The sequence below is a fragment of the Loxodonta africana genome, chromosome 27 (assembly GCF_030014295.1).
Source record: "Loxodonta africana isolate mLoxAfr1 chromosome 27, mLoxAfr1.hap2, whole genome shotgun sequence".
In the NCBI taxonomy this organism is placed as follows: domain Eukaryota; kingdom Metazoa; phylum Chordata; class Mammalia; order Proboscidea; family Elephantidae; genus Loxodonta; species Loxodonta africana.
The window spans coordinates 14,618,190-14,642,461 of record NC_087368.1 but is presented as its reverse complement, the minus strand read 5'-3'; the positions used below and the strand labels follow the sequence as shown (position 1 = coordinate 14,642,461).

The window sequence follows — 24,272 nt, the reverse complement described above, 5'->3', positions numbered from 1 at the left end:
ATGAGAAAAATGCTCTCGATCATTAGCCATTAGAGAATGCAAAGTACAACTACGATGAGGTTCCATGTCACTCCAACAAGGCTGGCATTCATCCAAAAAACACAAAATAATAAATGTTGGAGAGGCTGTGGAGAGATTGGAACTCTTATACACTACTGCTGGGAATGTAAAATGGTACAATCACTTTGGAAATCTATCTGGCGTTTTCTTAAAAGGTGAGAAATAGAACTACCATACAACCCAGAAATCCCACTCCTCAGAATATAACCTAGAGAAATAAGAGCCTTTACACGAACAGATATATGCACACCCATGTTTACTGCAGCACTGTTTACAACAGCCAAAAGCTGCAAGCAACCAAGGTGTCCATCAACGGATGAATGGTTAAATAAATTACGGTATATTCACAAAATGGAATACTACGCATCGATAAAGAACAGCAACGAATCCGTGAAACATTTCATAACATGGAGGAACCTGGAAGGCATTATACTGAGTGAAATTAGTCAGAGGCAAAAGGACAAATATTGTATAAGACCACTATTGTAAGAACTTAGGAAATAGTACAAACTGAGAAGAACACATACTTTTGTGGTTACGAGAGGGGGGAGGGAGGGAGGGTGGGAGAGGGTTATTTGCTGATTAGTTAGTAGATAAGAACTACTTTAGGTGAAGGGAAGGACAATACTCAATACAGGGAACGTCAGTTCAACTGGACTGGACCAAAAGCAAAGAAGTTTCCGGGATAAACTGAATGCTTTGAAGGTCAGCGGAGCAAGGGTGGGGGTTTGGGGACTATGGCTTAAGGGGACTTCTAAGTCAACTGGCAAAATAATTCTATTATGAAAACATTCTGCATCCCACTTTGAAGCGTGGCATCTGGGGTCTTAAATGCTAACAAGCGGCCATCTAAGATGCATCAGTCGTTTTCAACCCATCTCGATGAAAGGTGAATGAAGAACACCAAGGTCACAAAATAACTATGAGCCCAAGAGACAGAAAGGGCCACATGAACCAGAGACTTACATCATCCTGAGACCAGAAGAACTAGTTGGTGCCCGGCCACAACCCATGACTGCCCTGACAGGGAGCACAACAGAGAACCTCTGAGGGAGCAGGAGATCAGTGGGATGCAGACCCCAAATTCTCATAAAAAGACCAGACTTAATGGTCTGACTGAGACTAGAAGAATCTCGGCGGTCATGGTCCCCAAACCTTCTGTTGGCCCAGGGCAGGAACCATTCCCGAAGACAACTCATCAGACATGGAAGGGACTGAACAATGGGTTGGAGAGAGATGCTGATGAAGAGTGAGCTACTTGTATCAGGTAGACACTTGAGACTGTGTTGGCGTCTCCTGTCTGGAGGGGAGATGGGAGGATAGAGAGGGATAGAAACTGGCAAAATTGTCACGAAACGAGAGACTGGAAGGAGGGTGCGGGCTGACTCATTGGGGGAGAGTTAGTGCGAGTATGGAGTAAGGTGTATATAAGCTTATATGTGACAGACTGACTTGATTTGTAAACTTTCACTTAAAGCACCATAAAAATTATTTAAAAAAAAGAAAGGAAAGGAGTTATCTGCAGAGGATGGCAGGGCTTTGCTCCAAAATCCTGCAGATCTGCGCAGTGATTCACCAAGAAGGGCCTGTCCTTCAAAAGAAGGATGAAGAAAAAGGCATTGGCCAGATGAACGGCTGCATACCAGGTACCAGGAGATGTGTTAATTTGCAGTTCACTCCTCCAAGGAAACTCCTCTTCCAATGGATTGGCTGCTCACATCAGATCATAAAATGGAGGCTAATTACATAACGTCTGCCAAACCCTGGGAATCATCACTGAACCAAACTGACACATAACATTAACCATCACAGTGGTGATGAAAATGTTCTGAAGTAGGAACTGATGATGGTTGAATAAGATTGTAAAAGTACATAAAGCCAGTATACTACACACTTAAAAATTATTAAAACAAATTTTATGAGAAATCTACCAGTTAAAATAGAATAAACTATGAAGTATAAAGTGATCTGGAAAAATATTACCACAAAACCAAAGAAATTCCCGCTCAGGTGAGTTGAAGAAAGGGTGTGTTTCTGGAGCTAACGTTCCCTAGCTGTGAATGAGGGGTGGCTGTGGAGGACTTGCAGCAAATGGACTTGCAGGCAGAGCTGGAGATGGAGGACCTGGTGTTCTATAGAGCTCTTATGTTGAGCAGGAGCCGGATCGACATCAGCAGGTGGTCTGGGAGCCATTCAGGAGGTGGCTACGATTGAACTCTACGCCTCCAGCTGACTGTCCATCTGACGCTGGTGATGGAGCTGGTGACGGAGGAGTTGGTGCACTATGGAGCTCCAGTGTTGGTGCAGGAGCAGGATCAACATCAGCAGGTCGTCCAGGAGCTGGTTCTGAAAATGACCCATGTGGTCCCTGTCCGCTGGAACTCACAATCTGTAGGGGAGATATGAAGATGGATAAAAGCATGAAAACAAACACATGCAAAGAAAAAAGCATATTTTATAGAGAAAATAAAGCAGGGTGCTGTGAGATAAAGTTGGGGTGTGGTCCAGGAGGTCTCACTAAGGTTACATTTATGTCTGACCAGAATGACAGGAGGCACCAGCCCTGCGCGAGTCTGGGGACAGCGTGCCAGGGAGAAGACAGAGCTGTTGTGGAGACTGGGACACAGACGTGAGTTTGTCCAGAGAAGTGGTTGAAATGCAGCCAGTAGAGCTAGAGGAAGCTGAGGAGGAGAGGAGGCAGGGAGGAGGAGAACAGGTCCAGGACCCATGACCTGGTGGGCTGGTGGAGTTCTCTCTTGCTCTGTGATAACAACACCCCCAAAACTAATGACTCACAACACACAACAGCACACAGTCTCTGTGGGCCAGGAACCCAGGCATGGCTTACCTGGTGACTTCTCCAAGTTCTCAGGAGCCTCTGGTTGTGGTCTCAACTGAGTCTTGACTGGGGAGGATCTGTTCCCTACTCACTTCCGTGTTATCAGCAGGACTCCATGAGCTTTTGGACTGGGGGGCCTCACTCCTGTCTGTCTGTTGATCAGGACCCTCCCTCAGGTCTTCGTCACATGAGTCTCTCCACGGGCAGGTCATACATCACAGCTGCTGCCTGGAGGGAGAGAGAAAAATAAATGACAGACACGGGATGACTGAGAGAGAAACAGAGAGAGAGGATAAAAGAGAGCCACCACGGTGACCCCACTTGGGTGGCCCCACACCCCTCCTCAAGGTCATACCACCCCCCAGGCCATGCCAGCCCTTGTCCTCATGGGGTCCCTGGTAATGGGGGCTGGGAGGAAATGTGGACAGAACTGATGAGGCAGAAAGTTGTTGGATGAGGCAGGGTCCATTTGGGAGAGAGGTGGTGGGGGTCAGGGAAGGAGGAGCCATGTGACCTGGGGAGATCTGGGAGGCGAGGAGTAATAATGAGGATAAAGAAAATTGGGCTGCTGCTTCAGGAATAGCACACATTGAGGGCAACCCCAAGCTCCATCCCCACAGCCTCTCACCACACTGGGTTCATGGGGCTGAGTCTGACCGTGGCTGGGCCTAGCCCATCAGGTTGGGTGCCTTGGGGAGGCTGGGGGCTGGGGTGGCACATGGGGAGGCCTCTTTCACTTCCCTGCCCTGACCCCGCTGATCACACAAAACGCAGGGATGTAAGTCTACCCAGGGGTTTCAGTTCAGACGAGGCCTTAGGGAGGGACTGTCGGGGTCACTGGCTAAGTCAGCACTCTCACCTGGACATTCTCTGAGATCCAGCTCACCCGGAGTGTGGCACTCAATGTGCAGCCCTGGCTGCTGGCATTGCCTGGGCCACTGCTGACCCTGTGCCAGCCCAGCTTCTGCCAGATCCTGCTGCAGTAATTAGAGGTTGATTCCTCTATCTGGGGACATGGTCAGGGCTAGATGGTACAGCCCACAGGCCGACCCATCCAGCATGGGAGAACTGGGAGCTCCTCACAGGCACAAGGGCTTGAGGGGCAGAAAGAGAAGGAGGCAGCTCAGAGGGGCTCTTGACGCCTCCCTGGCCGCTGCTGGCACTGTCTCTGCAGAACTCCCCGCAGGAGATCCCCAAGGAAAAGGAGAATGGCATCGTCTCCTCGGTTTACCCCAAGAAACGGGCGATGAAGGGCTGCCGCAGGTTCTGGGTGAGTGCAGGGGGAGGGGAGTGACGTCCCTACCCAGGGACCCAAGGTGACCAAGACACCACCCTGTGGACCTCAGGTCACTCCCAGGGCTTTCCCTTTCGAGGGTCCCCAGTCCCCTCACAAGAAAATGATCTCCCCCGCTCCGCACTGTCCACCCTGCCCTGGCCAGCTAAAAAGTCACTCTTCCCATATTTGTAGGAATATCAGAAATGAGGTTTTTATACCGTCTTCACTTCACAAAAAAAAAAAAAATTTTTTTTTTCTTCTTTTCACATAAGCCCATGCATATTTTGCCTGTTGCTGCTGTTTGTGTTTAACTTTCAACACCAGGGTCTCAGGCAGCAGTCGGCTCGGCTCTCCTTGCACAACTTCTCCCAGCTTCACACATCATCACACTTGGCAGGCTTCTTTTATCCTAAAACGAGGGCTTAGGCTATGACACATCTTTTTCTACAACCTGTAATCTCAGGGAACACATCACGTGACCCCTTCAGGTCAGGGACTCTAGCCTGACTTGCTGCAGAATGTTCCAGAAGGGAGGCCTGTCCCCACAGTGACTGAGCCTCTCTCTGTTGCTGGTCCTGGACTGATGCCTTCTGCAGGGCTGCAGGAACGCTTACGTGTGTCCTCACACACTCACCCACCCAGGACAGACTCCCAGGAGTGGCATGCTTGGGGGGAGGATGTACACATTTCAAGTTAGGATCACTAGAGCCAGACTCCTTCCCAAAACAGCAGTCACAGTGCTGTGGCCCAGCAGTTTGTGATGCTGGCCACGTCTCTGCATTGAGCTTGTTCCAGGTATTATGGTTCCTTTCTGTTTTGCCAGTCTGCTGTCAGGGTGGCCAACAGAACTGCAGGGTGGCTCTGAGGCACCTGTTGGCCCTAAGAAGCTGAACCGCCTCTCAGTCTTTTACCGATCACTCACATTTGCACTCCCTGGGCCACCTGTTCAGATTCTCAGTTTTGCGGGGGTCTTTCTCCCACCACAGGGTCTCTAGGTTTTCAACCTTGTATGCGTCTGGGTGCTCCATAGCTTCATGTTCTCAAAACCCCCTTTAATGCACAGAAAGAAAAATCCATGTCTTGCCTATCTCATTGGTGTGTCTGCTGTGTGCACTGTCTCCACCTGGGAGGGAGTGAGCTTGCACCAGACCTTCCCCTCCGAGTCAGGAGCAGAGCAGGCTTCATGTTGCACAGAGGGAACATCATGGAACACTAATGTCAGACAGTTCTGGGCTCTGACCAGGTGAACTCGGGAAGACACTGGATATCACCAAGCCTCTGTTTTCTCAATGGGGTGTTTTGTGAAGACTCACTGGGATACTGCTCTTCCTTCAGGGCGATAACAATGGTTACATAGTTAACGAAATCCTTCAGGTTCCTAATGTTTGTTATCAGCCCCCACCTCCAATTCTGCTTGGAAATCCACGTCCTGTTTGCTGCTGAAGTCACTCATGTCCCACCTCCTGCCACAGGTCACTGAGGGACAGGGAGTGCCTGGTCTAAGCTCCGGGCCCCCAACCCTCCTGGTGGTTTATGGGGTTGCCTCTGACAATATGTTCCTCCTCTGTCCCACCTCAGTGTGTCTGTGGTTCAAACGAGGACCTGATGAGGCCTGGGTGATGAAAACCTTCAAGGCAGGCTCACTGGAGAAGCTGGTGGAGCTCCTGGTGCCCGCTTTCCTAAAGGGTGACTTCTCCTGCATCGACATCTTTCTGCGAACCTATAGAACCTACGCCACCACCCAGCAAGTCCTACACCAGCTGCTCCAAAGGTGACTGCCCTGCCCTCCAAAGCCCAATAGGGCCTCTACTCCCTACCAGCTGTGAGTCTGGAGAATGCCACTTCACCACTCAGAGCCTCAGTTTTCTCCCCTGAGAAGTGGGCTGATAAAGGTCCAATCAGCTAGAATTACTGTCAGGACCACATGGGATAAGCCACAGAAAGTGTATACCCGGAGCCCAGCTCTATGGTAAAGGGTGCTGGAGGGGCTGGGATCTTCACATGTTCTCCATCGCGAAGAAGCTGTCTGCCTCACTCCTCACTGACTACGTGCCCTTGAGCAAACATACCTCCCATTTGTAAAGGGGATGTTGAGATTCCATTTAGTGTGTCCTTGTCCTTGGTATCAACGGCACTGGATTTAGTTTTTCGTTTTGGCTTGTCCTTGGTATAGCCAGAAAAGAGATCCCTGGAGGCTGGAAGAGAGGCTACAGGAGTCTCAGATACCTGGGAAGGTACTGGGTGGGTTCACTCATTCACCAATGATCCGTGAAGCCCCTACTGTTGCAGACACTGTTCTCGGTATTTAGCATTGTTCAGTGAACAAAGCAGATAGGAATCCCTGCCCTCCTGGGCCTCTGTTCCAGTCCGAGAGTCAGACAGGAACACTAGACATCTTAAGCAAGTAGTGTCCACAGTGCATTAGATGTGACACCCTCACACCACCTCTAGGTATGGATGTAATCACCCCTATTCTGCTGAGTACGGTGAACCCCAGGAGCAGCTGAAAGGGTGAGTGGACTTTGTGTGGAGAAGGAGGGGCTCTATCTCTACAGAAGGACAGAGGTTTCAGGGGACTTGTGTCTGGATTGGGGTTGGCAGACCGTGGGCCACATTCATCTAGATTCCACTAGAGGGATGAGTTTAGGGGCGGCCCCTGCAGGACGTAAGCAATCGTAGAGAGATGGGAGTGGAACCTGGGTGTCCTGGGGAGCAGAGGGGAGGCTGGGGGCTCAGAGAGGCTCCTGAGACAATTCATCCTCCCAAAATTCCTTCACATCACAGGTTGCCCCCTTCTGAATTTTGGGCCCAAAACAGGAAGTGGGGGGGGTGGGGAGTGGAGAAAATTGCTCCCAAATCCCTGTCCCCAGTCATGGGTGCTCAGCTGCATGTGGGGCCCCTGTCTGAGGGGAGAACAGTGTCCATGGGACAAGGGACCCTCACACACGTGCAGACAACCAGGCAGCATGCTGGTGCACACGCTCCAGAGGAGGGGCATCATGGCCTGGACATCTGAGTCAGGGGACGGACCCTGTGTGTCACCCAGCATCAGATAATCCTGAAGCACTACTGTGTGCTGGGTTGCGAGATAAACCTGCAGACACATATTTCTGTGCCCTTAGAGGGTTACTGTCCAGCGAGGAGAGGACCAGGGGACAGAAATGGATGTAATTCAGGCTCCCCAAGGAGGGAGAGTTGGTCAGACCATGGATGGGGAGCTCCCTGGGATAGGGCTCTGTGCTAGCCCCCTGTCAGTAACCAGGCCTGCCACTGCCAGGATAACCAGAGTGTGTAATACAGGGTGGCCCTGACCTTTGGAAGGGCAGGGGCAGGCAGAGGGACTGGCCCATTGCAAGGGTGCCCCGGGAGGGCAGTGTGGTGGGAAAAGACAGGCCTCTGACCCTGCTCTTCACCACCCATCCCTAGCGCCATCTATTTTATCCTGGGCACATGGCTGAAGGAATACTCGGAGAATTTCAATCAGCCCCCAGACTTCCCCTGCCTAAAGCTCGTGCTGGAGTATGTGCAGGTGAACATGCCAGGCTCATATCTGGAGCGCTGTGCCCAACTTCTCTTGGCACAACTGGTTCAAATGGAGGTCCCTGAGGCAGAGCCAGAGAGTGAGGAAGACTGGGCATGACTGCATGTGAGCTTGGGAGGGGCACGACGGAAGAACCCCAGGGGTTGGGGTTGAGCCAGAGCTCAGAGTAACTTCAGACCCTCCTCTGGTGGAGCACAGTCTGGGAAGACTTTCTGGGGTGGAAAATCTTGGGAATGGGCTTCTCTTTGTGGCAGTGGGTGTTTTCCATCATTGGCAAGGCATGAGGAGAGGCAGTCATGTTGGTGAACCTTTCTCCTCTTGCAGCTCCAGAGCCGGGGCCAGCGCCAATGGTAAAAGGAGCTCGAGAGCTATCTTCGCCCCAAGAACCGGCGCCTGGACAATCTCCTGGGGTACATTCGGTTCCTGTAGCAGCACCAAATTGCCATAGTGCACCACCTATTATGTCATCGGCTGCAGCACTGGCACCAGATGGAGAGCTGGCAGGAGGGGCGGACCCCTCTCCTGGGCCACCTCCAGATATGGCTCCCGGACCACTGATGTTAATCCTGCTCCTTCTGCTGCTCCAACACCAGAGCTGCAGACAGCACCAGCTATTCCATCACCAGCTCCATTGCTGCCACCAGACCCAGAGCTGCCGGAAGGGTGGGATTCTTATCCTGGGCCACCTCCTGAACCGGCCCCTGTACCAGCTGGTGAGGTTGATCCTCCTCCTGCACCAAAACCAGAGCTCCACAGAGCACCACTGCTTCCATCACCAGCTCCTGCACTGGAACCTGACGAAGACCCTGCTGGAGGCTCAGATTCGTATCCTGGGCCACCTCCAGAACCAGTTCCCGGACCACTGGCTGATGTCAATCCTGCTTCTGCTCCTGTTTCAACACTGGAGCTTGACGTAGCCTAGGTCTTCCCCCAGGTCCATCAGCAGCATCAGATGGAGAGTCCGATGGAGAGGTGGATTCCCATCGTGAGCCACCTCCAGAACCGGATCCTGGACCACGAGCTGACGTCGATCCAGCTCCTGCTCCAACACAGGACGTCGACAGAGCAACAGCTATTCTGTCACGAGCTTCAGCTCTGGCAGCGGATGGACAGCCCGCTGGAGGTTCACGTTCTTAATCAGGGCCACCGCCTGAGCCAGGCCATGGGCCACCTGGTGATGTCGATCCTTATCCTGTACAGACACCGACGCTCAATACAGCACCGCCTATCCCATCACCAGATGGAGAGCCCGCAGAAGAGCTGGATTTTTATCCTGGCCAACTTCCAGAACACACTCAAGGACCGCTTCCTGAGTCAGATCTCGCTCTTGCAGGAACATTGGAGCTGGGTACAACAACAGGTCCTCCATCACCAAGTTGAGCACTGCCACCTGACAGACAGCCTGCTGAAAGATCAGATTCTCTCCCTGGGCCAAGACCATAACGAGCTCCTGGACCGCCTGGTGAGGTCTATCATGTGCCTGGACTAACACTGGGACTCCACAGAGCAGCATCACCAGCTCCAGCACTGGCAGCAAATGGGGAGAAAGCTGGAAAATGAGATTCTTATTCTGGGCTACATTCAGAGCTGGCTCCTGGGCCACCGGCTGATGTCAACCCTGCTCCTGTACCTCTACCAACACCAGGGCTGAATATACCACACCGCCGTCCATCTCCATCTCTGGCCCCGGCACCAGGAGAAGAGCCTACTGGAGGGCCCGATTCCCATCCTGGGCCACCTACAGAAATGATTCCTCAACCACCTGCTCCTGAACCAACACCCGAAGTCCTTAGACCACCAGCTATTTCATCACCAGGTCCGGCGATGGCGCTAGACAAAGAGTCAGCTGGAGGGGCGGATCTCCATCCTGGGCCACCTCCAACTGGCTCCCGACAAACAGCTGATATCGATCCTGCTCCTACTCCAACACTGGAGCCCCACAGGCTAATAAATCCTCCACCGCTAGCTCTGCCCCGGGCACCAGAGGCAGAGCCACTTGCCATGCCTCCTCCGCAGCAGCTCCTCATTCACAGCCTGGGAACATCAGCCTCAGAACCAGACTTTTTCTTCTTCTCACCTCAGTGGGTGTTTTTTCGCTTTTGTTGTGGTATTTTTCCAGCTCAATTTATACTTTATAGCTTATACTGTATTAACTGGTAGATTTCTTATTAAATAAAGTTTTGTTTTAATAGCTTTAAAGTGTGTCATATAGTGGCTTTACCTACTTTCACAATCCTATTCAACCATCACCAGTATCTATGTCAGAACACTTTCGTCACCACTGTGATGGCTCATGTTACGTGTTAACTTAGTTAGGCCATGATTCTCAGGGATTTGGCCGAAATTATGTAATCATCTTCCATTTTGTGATCTGATGTGATCAGCCAATCAGCTGGAAGAGAAGCTTCCTTGGGGATGTGGCCTGAAAATTAATATATCTTCTGGGGTATGCAGCCATTAATCTCCCTGATGCCTTTTTCTCTATCCCTGTTTTAAAGGACCACCAGAAGCAGTTTGCCGTCACTTGGTCAGGCCAGCAATACACCTGCACTAATTTATCTCGGGGGTATATCAATTCTCAAGGTGTATGTCATAATTCAGTCCTCAGGGAGCTTGATTGCTTTTCCTTTCCAGAAGGCGTCACATTGGTCCATTACATTAATGGCATTATGCTGACTGAACCTAGTAAGAAAGAAGTATCAATACTCTAGACTTATTGGTAAGATACTTGCATGCTAACCCAAAAACCAAACACACTGCCATCGAGTCCATTCCGCTTCGTAGTGACCCTATAGGACTGATTAGAATTGCCCGATAGAGTTTCAAAGGAGCACCTGGCAGATTCGAACTGCAGACCTCTTGGTTAGCAGGTGAAGCACTTAACCACTGTATGCCACCAGAGTTTCCATTGCATGCTAGAGGGTGGAAAATTATTCTGACAAAGTCCATATGCCTACATTTCAGTGAAATTTCTAGGGCTCCGGTGGTGTGGGGGATGTTGAAATATTCCTTGTAAAGTGAAGGATAAGTTGATGTATCTGGCCCTTCCTCCAGTAAAGTGGAGGCACAACATTTGTTGGGCCTCTTTGGGTTTCGGAGGCATCATATCCCTCATTTGGGTGTGCTGCTCCAGCCTATTGATCACGTGGTTTGAAAGCTACACCTTTTGAGTAGGGCTCACAACAAGACAAAGCTCTGCAACAGGTTCAGTCTGACGTCCAAGCTGCTCTGCCACGTGGGCCATATGATCTGGCAGAGCCAGTGGTTTGGGAAGCGACAGTGGCAGACAGAGATGGTCTTTGGAGTCCTGTTTAGAGTCTCGGGCAGGCCCCTATTGGTGAATCACAGTGCAGATCCTTAGGATTTTGGAGGAAAGCCCTGCCATCCTCTGCATTTAACTACTCTCCTTTTGAGAAACAGCTTTTGGCTTGTTACAGGGCCTTAGTAGAGACTGAATACTTAACCGTAGGACACCAAGTCACAATGCATCCAGAGCTGCCCATCATGAACTGGTTGTTGTCTGGCTTACGGAGCCATAAAGCCAGATGTGCACAGCAGCACTCCATCATTACATGGAAGTGGTACACACGATATCAGGCCTGAGCAGGACCTGAAGGCTCAAGTAAGTCGCACAAGGAAATGGCCCAAATGCCCATGGCCTCCACCCCTATTACATTACTTGCCCTTTCCTAGTCTTCATCTATGACCTCATGATCAGTTGACTGAGGAAGAGAAACTGATGTCTGGTTTACAGGTGTTTCTCTGCATGATATGCAGGCACCATCTCAACATGGAGAGCGGCAGCAAAGCACTACAGCCCCTTTCTGGGACCTCCCTGAAGGACAGTGGTGAGGGAATAGCCTCTCAATGGGCAGAACTTCAATCAGTGAACATGAGTTTTCACTTTACTTGCAAGGATAAATGGCCAGATATGCAGTGGTACACTGATTCATGGGTTGTGGCCAAGAGTTTGACTGGATAGCCAGGGACTTGGAAGGAACATGATTGGAATTTGGAGCCAAGGAAGTATGAAGTGGCATGTGACAGACCTCTCTGAACAGGCCAAAGAAGCAAACATATTTGTATCTCATGTGAATGCTCTGACTTACGCAGCGTTCTCTAAAGAAGCAAAACCAGTTAAGTGTATAAATACCTATATATAGAGAGAGATTTATATCAAGAAAATGGCTCACACGGTTTTAGAGGCCACAACACCCCAAGTCTGTGGGTCAGGATAGAGGCCTCTCCTGATTCATGTACCCTCAGGTGCTGGTGCACCCAAGATAGGGAGGCTGGAGAGCAGGGCTTTTGCTCACAGGCTGTGAAGATCAACAAATCCAAAGAGTGGCAGGCAAGACCACAGGTAAACTGTTAGCTCACGTCCCAAAAACTGGAGGTGAGACGAACAGAAGCCAGCTGCAGATTCCAGAATGACAAAAACCCCCCGAGCCCTGAGAGAATGTCTGCACAAACTAGATGCAGGACACAGGCCCAAGGAAACTCCCCTTCAACCAATTGCCTACTCACATCATGTGGCACCATGGGGGTAATCACATATCAAATCTCAACAGGGAACTGACCACAACATAACATGACTGCCAAAACTCTGAGAATCATGGCACACCAAGTTAACACATACTCTTAACTATCACAGTTCACCCCTTTCCAACTTTTCACCTCTACACATCTCCTTAAACTATACATAATTTCTGAATAAAGACAATTATAAAGGCATTCTTGTGCTAACATGATACAATGAACACACATACAAACAAAAATGCACTAGCCCTGTTTATATCTAATATTTTATAAGTTGAGAAAATAAAAATATTTGATGCACACATAAAAGCTGAAACACTCGTAACAGTGACACTCCTCATTTCTGCAATTGGTCACATGGCCAAAACTGGTATTTAGAACTACCTTCTTCCACCATCTATTCCATGTTCCCTTTGCTCTAAGCAAGCACCTCAGCTCGTCGTGGCTCTTTCCTGGTCGGGTGACCCAAACCGTCATTCCTAAAGGGTCTGGGCCATTAGTACTCATGTCGTAACTGAATTGCTGTAATTTTCCACTGACATTAATCACAAGGCATGTGTGATGGTTAAGACTGTGTGTGTCAACTTGGCTGGGCCACGATTCTCTGTGTCTTGGCTCTTGTACGATGTTGTGATCACTTCCCTGTTGAAATCTGATATGTGGATTTCAGATATGGAACCCCCATAATGAAACCTTCTGAGCGGTTATCAGTGCAGGTAGGGCCTGTGGTGGCTCACTCCCCACTCAGCCTTTCTCTCTTCACCCTCTGCCATGTACTTCCTTCCTGCTCATCTTGCCCAGGTTCTTGGCTTGCTCTGGATCCTGCAGCTGTCTCTTGTTCATCCGACCTCCAGTTCTTGGGACTTATCTGCTGATCCCGGGATTCATCAACCTTCACAGACTGGGAGTTTAAGAGCCCTGCTCTCTAGCCTGCCAATCTGGGCTTTACCAGCCCCTACGGCTACATGAATCACAAGAAGCCTCTCTCCTGATTCAGGGACTTGCAAATCTACAATCTCATGAGCTGCTTCCTTGATGTAAATCTCTCTTTCTATACATATACATACCCTTGACTAGTTTTACTTCTCTAGAGAACCCAGCCTAAGACAATTGCTACCAAGAGTGGTTCTAGACAAACAAAACTGTATGGATGAGTTTTCTAAATTAATTTTCAACTATGGTTAGTTTCAAAGATGTTGATGACTCTGTTCTCAGTAGTAAAGAAGGCACTGCTAATCCATGCCATGAGGCAATTCAAATATGCAAATTACCACCACCAATAGATTAGGTATTGGTGAAAGGCGAGGCTCTGGGTGATCGCATACATGATACCTTTCAACAATTTTCTCATAATGAGAAGTATACAGAAGCTCGTTGGTTGGTCCTACTTTCACTAGACAAACTGGTGAAAGAGATGCACTCAGGGCTTCAGTGTCAAAGCTCAAGTGCAGCATAAACAATCTCAAAGTGGAAACACTTGTGCTTTGAAAGAAAGCCTTATTTCTTGTAGCAATAACACTGATATTGCCAAAAACCAAACCCGAGTCTTATTGTAAGAGTGGCTGAATTACAATCCTACTTCAATTTCCAACCTCAAGAGGTGTCTGAAGTAAAAATGAGGGGACCGATTGGGAAGAAATAAGATCCTGAAACTTGGGATGGGGACATAAGGGAACGTAATTGGAAAGCTGGAGACACTGAGCCCCTAAATTCCATTTAATCACTCCTGTTGGTCGGGTTGCCAATAGAACCACTTTCATCTGAAGAGATTACTTGACGTTTGTCTGCTACACCACCCTGCCAAATAAAAGCATCAGCACCTCCACTTCCATTTAATGAAATTAGCCCTTGCCCAGCTGCCTCGAAAGAGCCCTTGCCTGAGCCATTCCCTGGGGCATCATTGGAGGCAGATGCTTTACAAGACAATGCTGAACGTTCTCAAAACAATTCCACACTACAGATTCTGGCTTCTAGACCTATAACTAGACTTAAGTCCCAGCGAACCACAAAAGGTGAAGTACAAAGTGTGACCCAGGAGGAGGTATGCTACACTCCAAGAGAAGAGAAGTGCTTGAGTTTTCTAATATGTACAAACAGGAACCTGGGGAATAGGTATGGGAATGATTATTAAGGGTGCAGGATAATGCTCCAAGGAACGTAAAGATGGATCGGTCTGAGTTTATTGATATGGGTCCACTAAGCACAGATTCTTCATTCAGTGTTTCACCTCGAGAAGTTAGGAAAAGATCTAGCAGTTCATTTGGTTAGGTTGCTGAAGCATGGGTCACGCAGTTGCCTACACTAAATCAAGTTGAAGTACCAGACCTGCTTTGGTATACTGTAGAAGAAGGTACTCAAAGGCTTAGAGATACTGGCATGCTAAAATGCATTTCTCACGTTAAACCCACAGACCCACACATGGATGCCCAGAGAACACACCTTTTACCACAACTGTGAGGAACAAATTTCTGAAGGGAAATTCAGCATCCTTGAAGACTGCTGTGACTGCTATTTTATGTAAATCAGATTTGACAGTGGGAACTGCCCTAACTGAATCAAGACACCTAAATACAATAGGGTTGATTGGACCCTGTGATAGTAGGGGCCAAGTGGCAACACTCAATCAGCAAAGACAAGTGGATGTGGTTACAGTAATGGATGGCAGAATCAAAGCAGTAATCAGAAGAGTGTGACTCATATGGACTTATGACTACTTAGTCATGGTGTCCCTGGGAGTGAATTAGATAGGAAATCTACTAAATATTTACTTGATCTGTAAGAACAGAATAATTCTAGTTCAGGTGAACAGCAGTCTAACTCGAATTGCCCACAGTCAACAACCATACTTGAGCAAATTTAAAGACCCACAACACCTTCAATGAAGGGGAGGCCAGGTCCCCATGAGGAAGGACTCCAATACACTGCTAAAAATTTCTATGCTCAATTCTCTCCTAGCCTTCCCCAAAGGTGTCTACAACCTTTTATGAGAGTGACTTTTCATTGAAGAAAAGAGAATAATCAGACTTTTTGGGGATTACCGGACAGTAGCTCTGAACTGACACTAATTCCAGGAGACACAAAATGGCACTGTAGCCCACCAGTCACAGTGGGGATATACAGAGGTCAGGTTATTAATGCAGTCTTGGCTCATGTTTGTTTTACAGTAGGTCCATTGGGTCCCTGAATCCCCCCACAGTGATTTTCCCAGTTCCAGAATGCATTATTGCAATAGATACACTCAACAACCAGAAGAAACCCCACGCTGAATCCCTCACAAATGAAGAAAGAGCTATTTTGGTAGGAAAAGCCAAGGGGAAGCCATTACAACTGCCCCTACCTAGGAAAACAGTAAACCAAAAGCTATACTGCATTCCTGGAGGAATTGCAGACATTACTGCCACCATCAAGGACTTGAAGGATGCAGGGGTGGTGATTCCCACCACATCCCCCATTCAACTCGCCTATTTGGCCTGTGCAAAAAACAGATGGATCTTGGAGGATGACAGTAGGTTATCAAAAATTTAACCAGGTTGTGACTCCAACTGCAGATGCTGTTCCAGATGTAGTTTCATTGCTTGAGCAAATTAATACATGTCCTGGTACCTGGTGTGCAGCTATTGAACTGGCTAATGCCTTTTTCTCCATAGCTGTTTCCAAGGACCATAAGAAGAAGTTTGGCTTCAGCTGGCAAGGTCAGCAATACACCTTCACTGGCCTACCTCAGCGCTCCATGAGCTCTCCAGCCCTATGTCATAATTTAGTCAACAGGGTCCATGATTGCCTTTCCCTCCCATAAGATGTCACACTGGTCCACTACATTGATGGCATTATGCTGACTGGATCTAGTAAGGAAGAAGTATCAATGACTCTGGACTTATTGGTAAAATACTTGCCTGCCAGAGAGTGGTAAATTAATCCCACAAAAATTCAGGCACCTACCACCTCAGTCAGATTTTTAGGGGTCCAATGGTCTGGGGCATGTCGAGATATTCCTTCTCAATTGAAGGATAAGTTATTGCATCTGGCTGCTCCCACAACTAAAACAGAGGCACAATGCCTACTGAGCCTCTTTGGAATTTGGAGGCAATGTTTCTCATTTCGGTGTGCTACTCCAGCCTATTTATCAACTGACTTGAAAAGTTGCTAGTTTTGACTGGGGCCCAGAACAAGAGAAGGTTCTGTAACAGGTTCAGGCTGCTGTGTAAGCCACTCTGCCACTTGGGCCATATGATCCGGCTGATCCAATGGTGCTTGAAGTGTCCGTGGCAGATGAAGATTCTGTCTGGAGACTTTGGCAGGCCCCTACTGGTGAACTACTGCACAGACCCTTAAGATTTTGGAGCGAAGCCCTGCCATCCTCTGCATTTAACTACTCTCCTTTTGAGAAACAGCTTTTGCCTTGTTACTGGGACTTAGTAGAGACTGAACGCTTAACATGGGACACCAAGTCACCATGTGGGCTGAGCTGCCCATTTTAAACTGGGTGTTGTATGACCCACAGAGACATAAAGTTGGATGTGCACAGCAGAACTCCATCATTAAATGGAAGCAGTATATACAAGATCGGGCCCGAGCAGGACTTGAAAGCCTGAGTAAGTTGCATGAGGATACAGCCCAAATGCCCACGGTCTCTATTCCTATCATATTACCGTCCATCTCCCAGTCTGCACCTATGGCCTCATGGGGAGTTCCTTCGGATCAGTTCACTGAAAAAGAGAAACTTGTACCTGGTTTACAGATGATCCTCTGCAATATGCAGGCACCACTCAAAAGTGAACAGTAGCAGCACTTCAGCCCTTTCTGGGACCTCCCTGAAGGACAGTGCTGACGGGAACTCCTCCCAATTGGCAGAACTTTGAGCAGTGCACCTGGTTGTTCACTTTGCTTGGAAGGAGAAATGGCCAGAGGTGAGCTTGTATACTGATACATGGGCTGTGTCCAAAGGTTTGGCTTGATGCTCAGGGACTTGGAAGGAATATGATTGAAAAATTGGAGACAATAAGTTATGGGGAAGAGGTATGTGGATAGTGTTCTCTGAATGGGCCAAAGAAGTGAAGATATGTGTCCCATGTGAATGCTCACCAAAGGGTGACCTCGGCAGAGGCTTAGTTTAATAATTAAGTGGATAGGGTGATGTGTTCTATGGAAACCAGTCATCCTCTTTCCCCAGCTACTCCCGTCATTGTTCAATGAACTCATGAACAAAGTGGTCCTGGTGGCAGGGATGAAGGTTATGCATGGACACAACAACATGGACTTCCACTCACCAAGGCTGACTTGGCTATAGCCACTGCTGAGCATCCAATCTGCCAGCAACAGAGACCAATACTGACTCTCCAATATGGCACCATCCCTTGATGTGATCAGTCAACAACCTGGTGGCAAGTTGATTATACTGGGCCACTTCCATCACGGAAAAGGCAGCGTTTTGTTCTTAGTGGAATACACACTTACTCTGGATAAGGATTTCCCTTCCCAGTATGCAAAGCTTCTGCCAAAACTACTATCTGTGAACTTACAGAATGTCTTATCCACCGTCATGGTATCTCACACAGCATTGCCTCTGATCAAGGAACTCACTTCACAGCAAATGAAGTGCAGCAGTGGGCCCATCCTCATGGAATTCACTAATCTTACCATGTTCCCCATCATTTTGAAGCAGCTGGTTTGACAGAATGATGGAATGGCCCCCTGAAGTCACAATTACAGTGCTAGGTAGGTGGGAATACCTTGCAGGTTTGGGGCTGTGTTCTCCAGAGGCTCTATATGCTCTAAACCAGCGCCTAGTATATGGTACTGTTTCTCCCATAATCAGGATTCATGGGTCCAGGAATCAAGGGGTAGAAATGGAAATGACACCATGCACTATTACCCCTAGTCATCCACTCATAAGATTCTTCTTCCTGTCCCTGCAACCTTATGCTTTGCATGTCTAGAGGTCTTAGTCTCAAAGGGAAGAATGCTACCACCTGGAGATGCATCACTGATTCCATTGAACTGGAAGCTACGAATGCCACCTGGTCACTTTAGGTTCCTTGTCTCTGGATCAACAAGCAAAGAAGGGAGTTACCACACTGGCTGGTGTGATTGATCCTTATTACCAAGAGGAAATCAGATTGATAGTACATAATGGAAGTAAAAAAGAGTATGTTTGGAATGCAGGCGATCTCTTAAGGTGTCCCCTAGTACTACCATACCTTGTGATTAAAGTCGACGGAAAACTACAGCAACCCAATTCCGACATGACTACTAATGGCCCAGGCCCTTCAGGAATGAAGGTTTGGGTCATCCCACCACGCAAAGAACCATGACCTGCTGAGGTGCTTGCTGAGGACAAAGGGAATATGGAATGGGTGGTGGTAGAAGGTAGTTCTAAATACCAGTTGCGGCCACGTGACCACTTGCAGAAACGAGGACTGTAATTGTTACGAGTATTTCTGTTTTGTATGTGTGCATCAAATATTTTTGTTTTCTACACTTATAAAATGTAAGATGTCAATAGGGCTAGTGTGTTTTCGGCTGGATGTGTGTTAGTTGTATCATGTTAGCTGCAAGTGTGACTTTGTAATTGTCTTTCTTCAGAGGTTTTGTATGGTTTGGGGAGATGTATACAGGTGCCAAGCTGACAAGGCGTGGACTGTGATGGTTAAGATTGCATGTCAGCTTGGGCTGGGCCATGATTATCAATGTTTTGGCAGTTCTATAGTATTGTGATCACTTCCTGTTGAAATCTGATATGTAATCACCCCAAGATGGAATCTGCTGAGTGGCATCAGCAGAGGCAGGGCATGGGGCAGTTCACCGCCCCTCAGCCTTCATCTCTCCTCCCTCTGCTGCCTACTTCCTCCCTGCTTGCCTCGCCAAGGCTTTTGGCTGATTCTGGACCCTGCAGGTACCTCGAGTTCATCTGACCTCTGGTTCTTGGGACTTGAGCTAGCAACCTACCTGCCAATCTCGGGATTCATCAGCCTTCACAGCCTGTGAGCAAGAGCGCTCCTCTTTGACTTGCCCATCTTGCGTTCGCCAGCCCCTGGGGCTACATGAATCAGGAGAAACGTCTATCCTGATCCATGGACGTGGGTTGTTCCAGCCGCTACAATCATGTGATTGATACACAAACACACACACACACATATATATACACGTATGTACATGTACATACGCTTTACTGGTTTTGCTTCTTCAAAGAAACTAGCTTAAGACCACACATATGCCCGGTTAGCAGGTGCTCTGTCTCCTGTTGGGAGCTCCATGAAGTTGCCTTCTCATACTCCCTGTCTCTATTCCTTGGTGGCTGTAGTCCAAGATGGCGAATCCATGCCACATTAGCTGGTAGGGGACCTCCACTCCATAGCTCTCTGTTTTCTCTGTTCTCTATCAGTTTCTTATTCCATTTGATGCTTGATCGATTTCTTTATTCCTTCAGTTGATGCTTAAGGTTCCAGAATTAATGTATATATTTGTTTTGTTTTCTGGGTCTTTGCTGCAGAGGGATAGCATGGTGCTTCTGTGTATAATGCCATGTTGGAAATTTCTTGGTTTCTTTACGTTGAGTTGCAATCCACACTGAAGGTTATCATCTTTGATCTTCATCAGTATGTTTTTTAAGTCGGCAAGCAAGGTTGTGACATCTGCATATCTCAGGTTCTTAATGAGTCTTCTTCCAATCCTGATGCCCCATCCTTCTTCATGTAGTTGGATTATTTGTTCAGAATACAGATTGAAAAAGTATGGTGAAAAGATACAACCCTGACGCACACCTTTCTTAACTTTAAACCACTCAGTATCCCCTTGTTCTGTTCAAATGACTGCCTCTTGGTCTATGTACAGGTTCCTCATGAGCAAAATTAAGTGTTCTGGAATTCCCATTCTTCAAAATGTTACCCATAATTTGTTATGATCTACACAGTTGAATGTCTTTGCAGAGTCAATAAAACAGGTAAACATCTTTCTGGTATTCCCTGCTTTTAGCCAAGGGCCATCTTACATCAGCAATGATGCACCTTGTTCCATGTCCTCTTCTGAATCTGGCTTGAACTTCTGGCAGTTCCCCATTGATGTATTGCTACAACCACCTTCAGCAAAATTTTACCTGTGTGTGATATTGATGATGTTGTTCAATAATTTCTGTATTCTGTTGGATCACCTTCATTTGGAATGGGCACAAATATGGATCTTGTCCAGTGGCTGGGCCAAGTACACGGCTTCCAAATTTCTTGACAAAGATAAGCGGGCACCTCCAGTGCTGCATTCATTTGTTGAAACATCTCAATTGGTATTCTGCCAATTCTTAGAGCCTCGTTTTTCGCCAATGCCTTCAGTACAGCTTGGACTTCTTTTTTCAGTAGCATTGCTTCTTGATTATATACTACCTCCTGAAAGAGTTGAACATCGACCAATTCTTTTTGGTACGGTGACTTCGTGTATTCCTTCCATCTACTTTTGGTGCTTCCTGTGTTATTCAATATTTTCCTGTAGAATCCTTCAATACTGCAACTCATGGCTTGAATTTTTTCTTCGCTTCTTTCAGCTTCAGAAATGGTTAGTGTGTTCTTCCCCTTTGGTTTTCTAATTCCATGTCTTTGCACATTTCATTACACTAGTTTACTTTGTCTTCTCGAACAGACCTTTGAAATCTTCTGTTCAGCTCTTTTACTTCATCATTTCTTCTATTCGTTTTAGTTTCTTTATGTTCAAGAGCAATATTCAGAGTCTCTTCTGACATTCATTTTGGTCTTTTCTTTCTTTCTTCTCTTTTTTAATGATCTTTTGCTTTCTTCATGTGTGATGTCCTTGATGCCACCCCACAACATTTCTGGTCTTTGGTCATTAGTATTCAATGCATGAAATCTATTCTAAAGATGGCGTCTAAATTCAGGTGGTATACACTCAAGGTCAAAGCCCTGGTGGTGTAGTGGTTAAGTGCTACAGCTGCTAACCAAAAGGTCAGCAATTTGAATCCACCAGGCACACCTTAGAAACTCTATGGGGGCAGTTCTACTCTGTTCTATAGGGTTGCTATGAGTCAGGATAGACTTGACGGCAACAGGGTTGGGTTGGTCGGTTGGTATGCTCAAAGTTGTATTTTCGCGCTCACAGATGTGCAAACTAAAACCATAAATTTCTTAGAAGAAAATGCAGGGGCAGTGCTTTGAGGTCCAGCTTTGAACAATGGCTTATTTAATATAATAATAAAAGAACAAAAGGCAAAATAAATAAATGGATCTTCATAAAAAGAGAAAACACTTTATCAAAAAAGTGAAAACACAAGCTACCAAATTGGAGAATATCTTCAGGAACTCTATGTCATATAAGAATCTAACAATCAAACTATATACCAAACTTCAACAAAAACCAAAACCAAACACGTTGCCAATGAGCCAATTCTGACTCTTAGTGACAAAAAGACAAATACAAAAATCATAAAATGGGCAAAGGGCTTGAACAGACATTTCACCAAAGAGGGCATTCAAATGGCCGCCAGACACATGAAAAGATGCTCAGTGTCATTAGCCATCAGAGGGATGCAAATCAAAAACACAATGAGATACCATGTCACTCCCACCAGGACGTCTAATCATAAAAAAAAAAAAAAAAAAACAGCTGTTGGTTAGGATGTGGGAAAATTGGAGCCCTTATCCATTACTGGTGGGAATATAAAACGGTACAGCAGTTGTGGTAAACTGTGGCACTTCCTCAAAAAACTAAAATAGGAGAGGCAGGCCCAAGATGGGGGAGTACTCAGATGCTTCCGGTGGTCCCTTTTACAAAGAAGACCCAAAAAAAATAGTGAATTGATTATATATATGAAAAGCAAGGACCCGTGAACATCAAAGCAAAGTTAAGAAACTGGACTGAGCAGCAGGGGGAGGGAGAGATGGTTCAGAAGCATGAGGAGTTGCTGGACCTGTCTCAGCGGGAACCGGCACCCCTAAGCCCCAATCCCCTGCCTTGACCACAGCAGGGCTCGCTGTAGCATACTGAATGCGGTTTTCTCAGCCACAGAGAGTGAGTAGCAGAATCTACTCATCCCTAAGGAATTAGCAAAGAACAGCCTTCTTGGCAAAAGTTAAGTGCTTGCATCTAATTTACCATGCAGATTTATCTGATCCCTCCTCTCTCTGCCCCAGGTCCTAAGTCACCTTCAGTGACAGTCACTTTTCCTGGGCCTGAGCCAGATCCTGCTGCACACCTTAAGCCATTCTCCTGCCCTTACAGAAGGAACAAATTAACAAACGGGGAGAAGAATAATTTCCTGGCTCCCCTAAACTGGGACCTTAGGGAAGAAGTGGCTCCTGTTCAGGCATAAACAGTCCTTGACTTGAATGCCTTTGACCCCTGCATGGACCTGTGTCCCATTTCAGTAGCTAAGCCTTTGCTGTTACACTGCAAGGGTTTATGTGCCTGAAGTCTGACTTTAACTGTTTCAGCTGTGGGGTGGAGAGCCAAGTTTTTGATATTTGACACTGCTCTGCCTGTTAAGCAGGGTCCTCACCCACCCACATCAGGGGCTTGAAGACTGGTGTTTCCACCCATACCACTTAGCCATCCACAACAGGGGTCCAAGGATAAGTGGTGCCTCCCAGTCCTTACAGTTAAAAGCACTGGGTGGCTATGGCACGGCTTCACAGCCCACCCACCTGTACACTCTAGAGAACAGGGACTCACCTTCCTCACAGACACCTGGGGGTTGGTTGTCACCCCCGACTTGTTCAGAGTGTGACCTCCTGCTGCAACAAGAAACTTGTGCATATACCAATCACTACTCTCCTCTCAGACCATAGGTGACAGCATGCACCACACACTTGGTGACCCGTTCACTGGACACCTGCGCTGAATCCATACAAGAAAAGTGAATGGACTCCTATGCTCGTATACTTGGTAACAACTCTAGCCATCTCATGAAAAGACATTACAGCTTAAAGGCTCCAATAATCACGTTAGCTCATTCCAGCAGCCTATTTGGGTATATCAAAACAAAACAAAGTAAGAAGCTAAGACAGTAAGCAAACAAAATAAATTAATACAGTAACTTATAGATGGCTTGGAGAGAACGGTCAATATCAAATCATATAAAGAAGCAGACACTGATCATTTCAACAAGCTCCCAAAACAAAGAATAAAAGAAGCTTCTGAATGAAGAGGCCTTCCTAGAATTACCAGAGGTAGAATCCAAAATATTAATATACAGAGCTCTTCAAGAGATCAGGAAGGAGATCAGGCAAAATGCAGAACAAACTAAAGAGTGCACAGATAAAGCATTTGAGGAAATTAAGACAGTTATTCAAGAACATAATGAAAAATTTAAAAGGCTGCAAGAATCCATAGAGACACGGCAATCAGAAATTCAGAGCTTCAACAATAATACTTCAGAATCAGAAAACTCAAGAGAAAGTCAGATGAGCAGAACCGAAGCAATGAAAGTCAGAATTAACAAGATTGAAGATAAAACACTTGATGCCAATATATTTGAAGAAAAACCGATAAAAGAATATTAAAAACTGAATAAACCCTAAGAAACATGTGGAACTCTATCAAGAGAAATAACCTTCGTGTGATTGAAGTACTAGAACAGGGAGGGAAAACAGAAAATACAGACAGAATTGCTGAAGATTTACTGGCAGAAACCTTCCCTGATACCATGAAAGATGACAAGATATCTATCCAAGATGCTCACCTAACTCCACACAAGATAGATCCCAAAAGAAAGTCACCAAGACATACTATAACCAAACTTGCCAAAACCAAAGATAAAGAGAATTTAGGTGCAGCTAGAGATAAAGAAAAACTCACCTACAAAGAAGAGTCAGTAAGAATAAACTCAAACTACTCAACAGAAACAATGAAGGCAAGAAGGCAATGGAATAACATACAAAAAGCCTTGAAGGAAAAAAACTGCCAGCCAAGAACCATATATCCAGCAAAACTGTCTCTCAATATATGAAGGTAAAATTAAGACATTTCCAGATAAACAGAAGTTTTGGGAATTTGCAAAAACTAAAACAAAATTACATGAA

The 24,272-nt window shown here is 47.0% G+C and overlaps 1 long non-coding RNA gene across 2 annotated transcripts in view; it reads right to left on the bottom strand.

Moving 5' to 3' along the window:
• Positions 1–744: 744 nt before the first annotated feature.
• Positions 745–24,272, bottom strand: part of LOC135228755 (uncharacterized) — a 64,565-nt gene continuing 41,037 nt past the window's right edge. For both annotated transcript variants that reach the window (XR_010319566.1, XR_010319567.1), the window contains 2 exons: positions 2,909–3,127; positions 745–2,449 (listed from right to left, as the gene is read on the bottom strand). This is a non-coding gene — a long non-coding RNA (uncharacterized LOC135228755). The remainder of the gene's footprint in view (positions 2,450–2,908; positions 3,128–24,272) is intronic.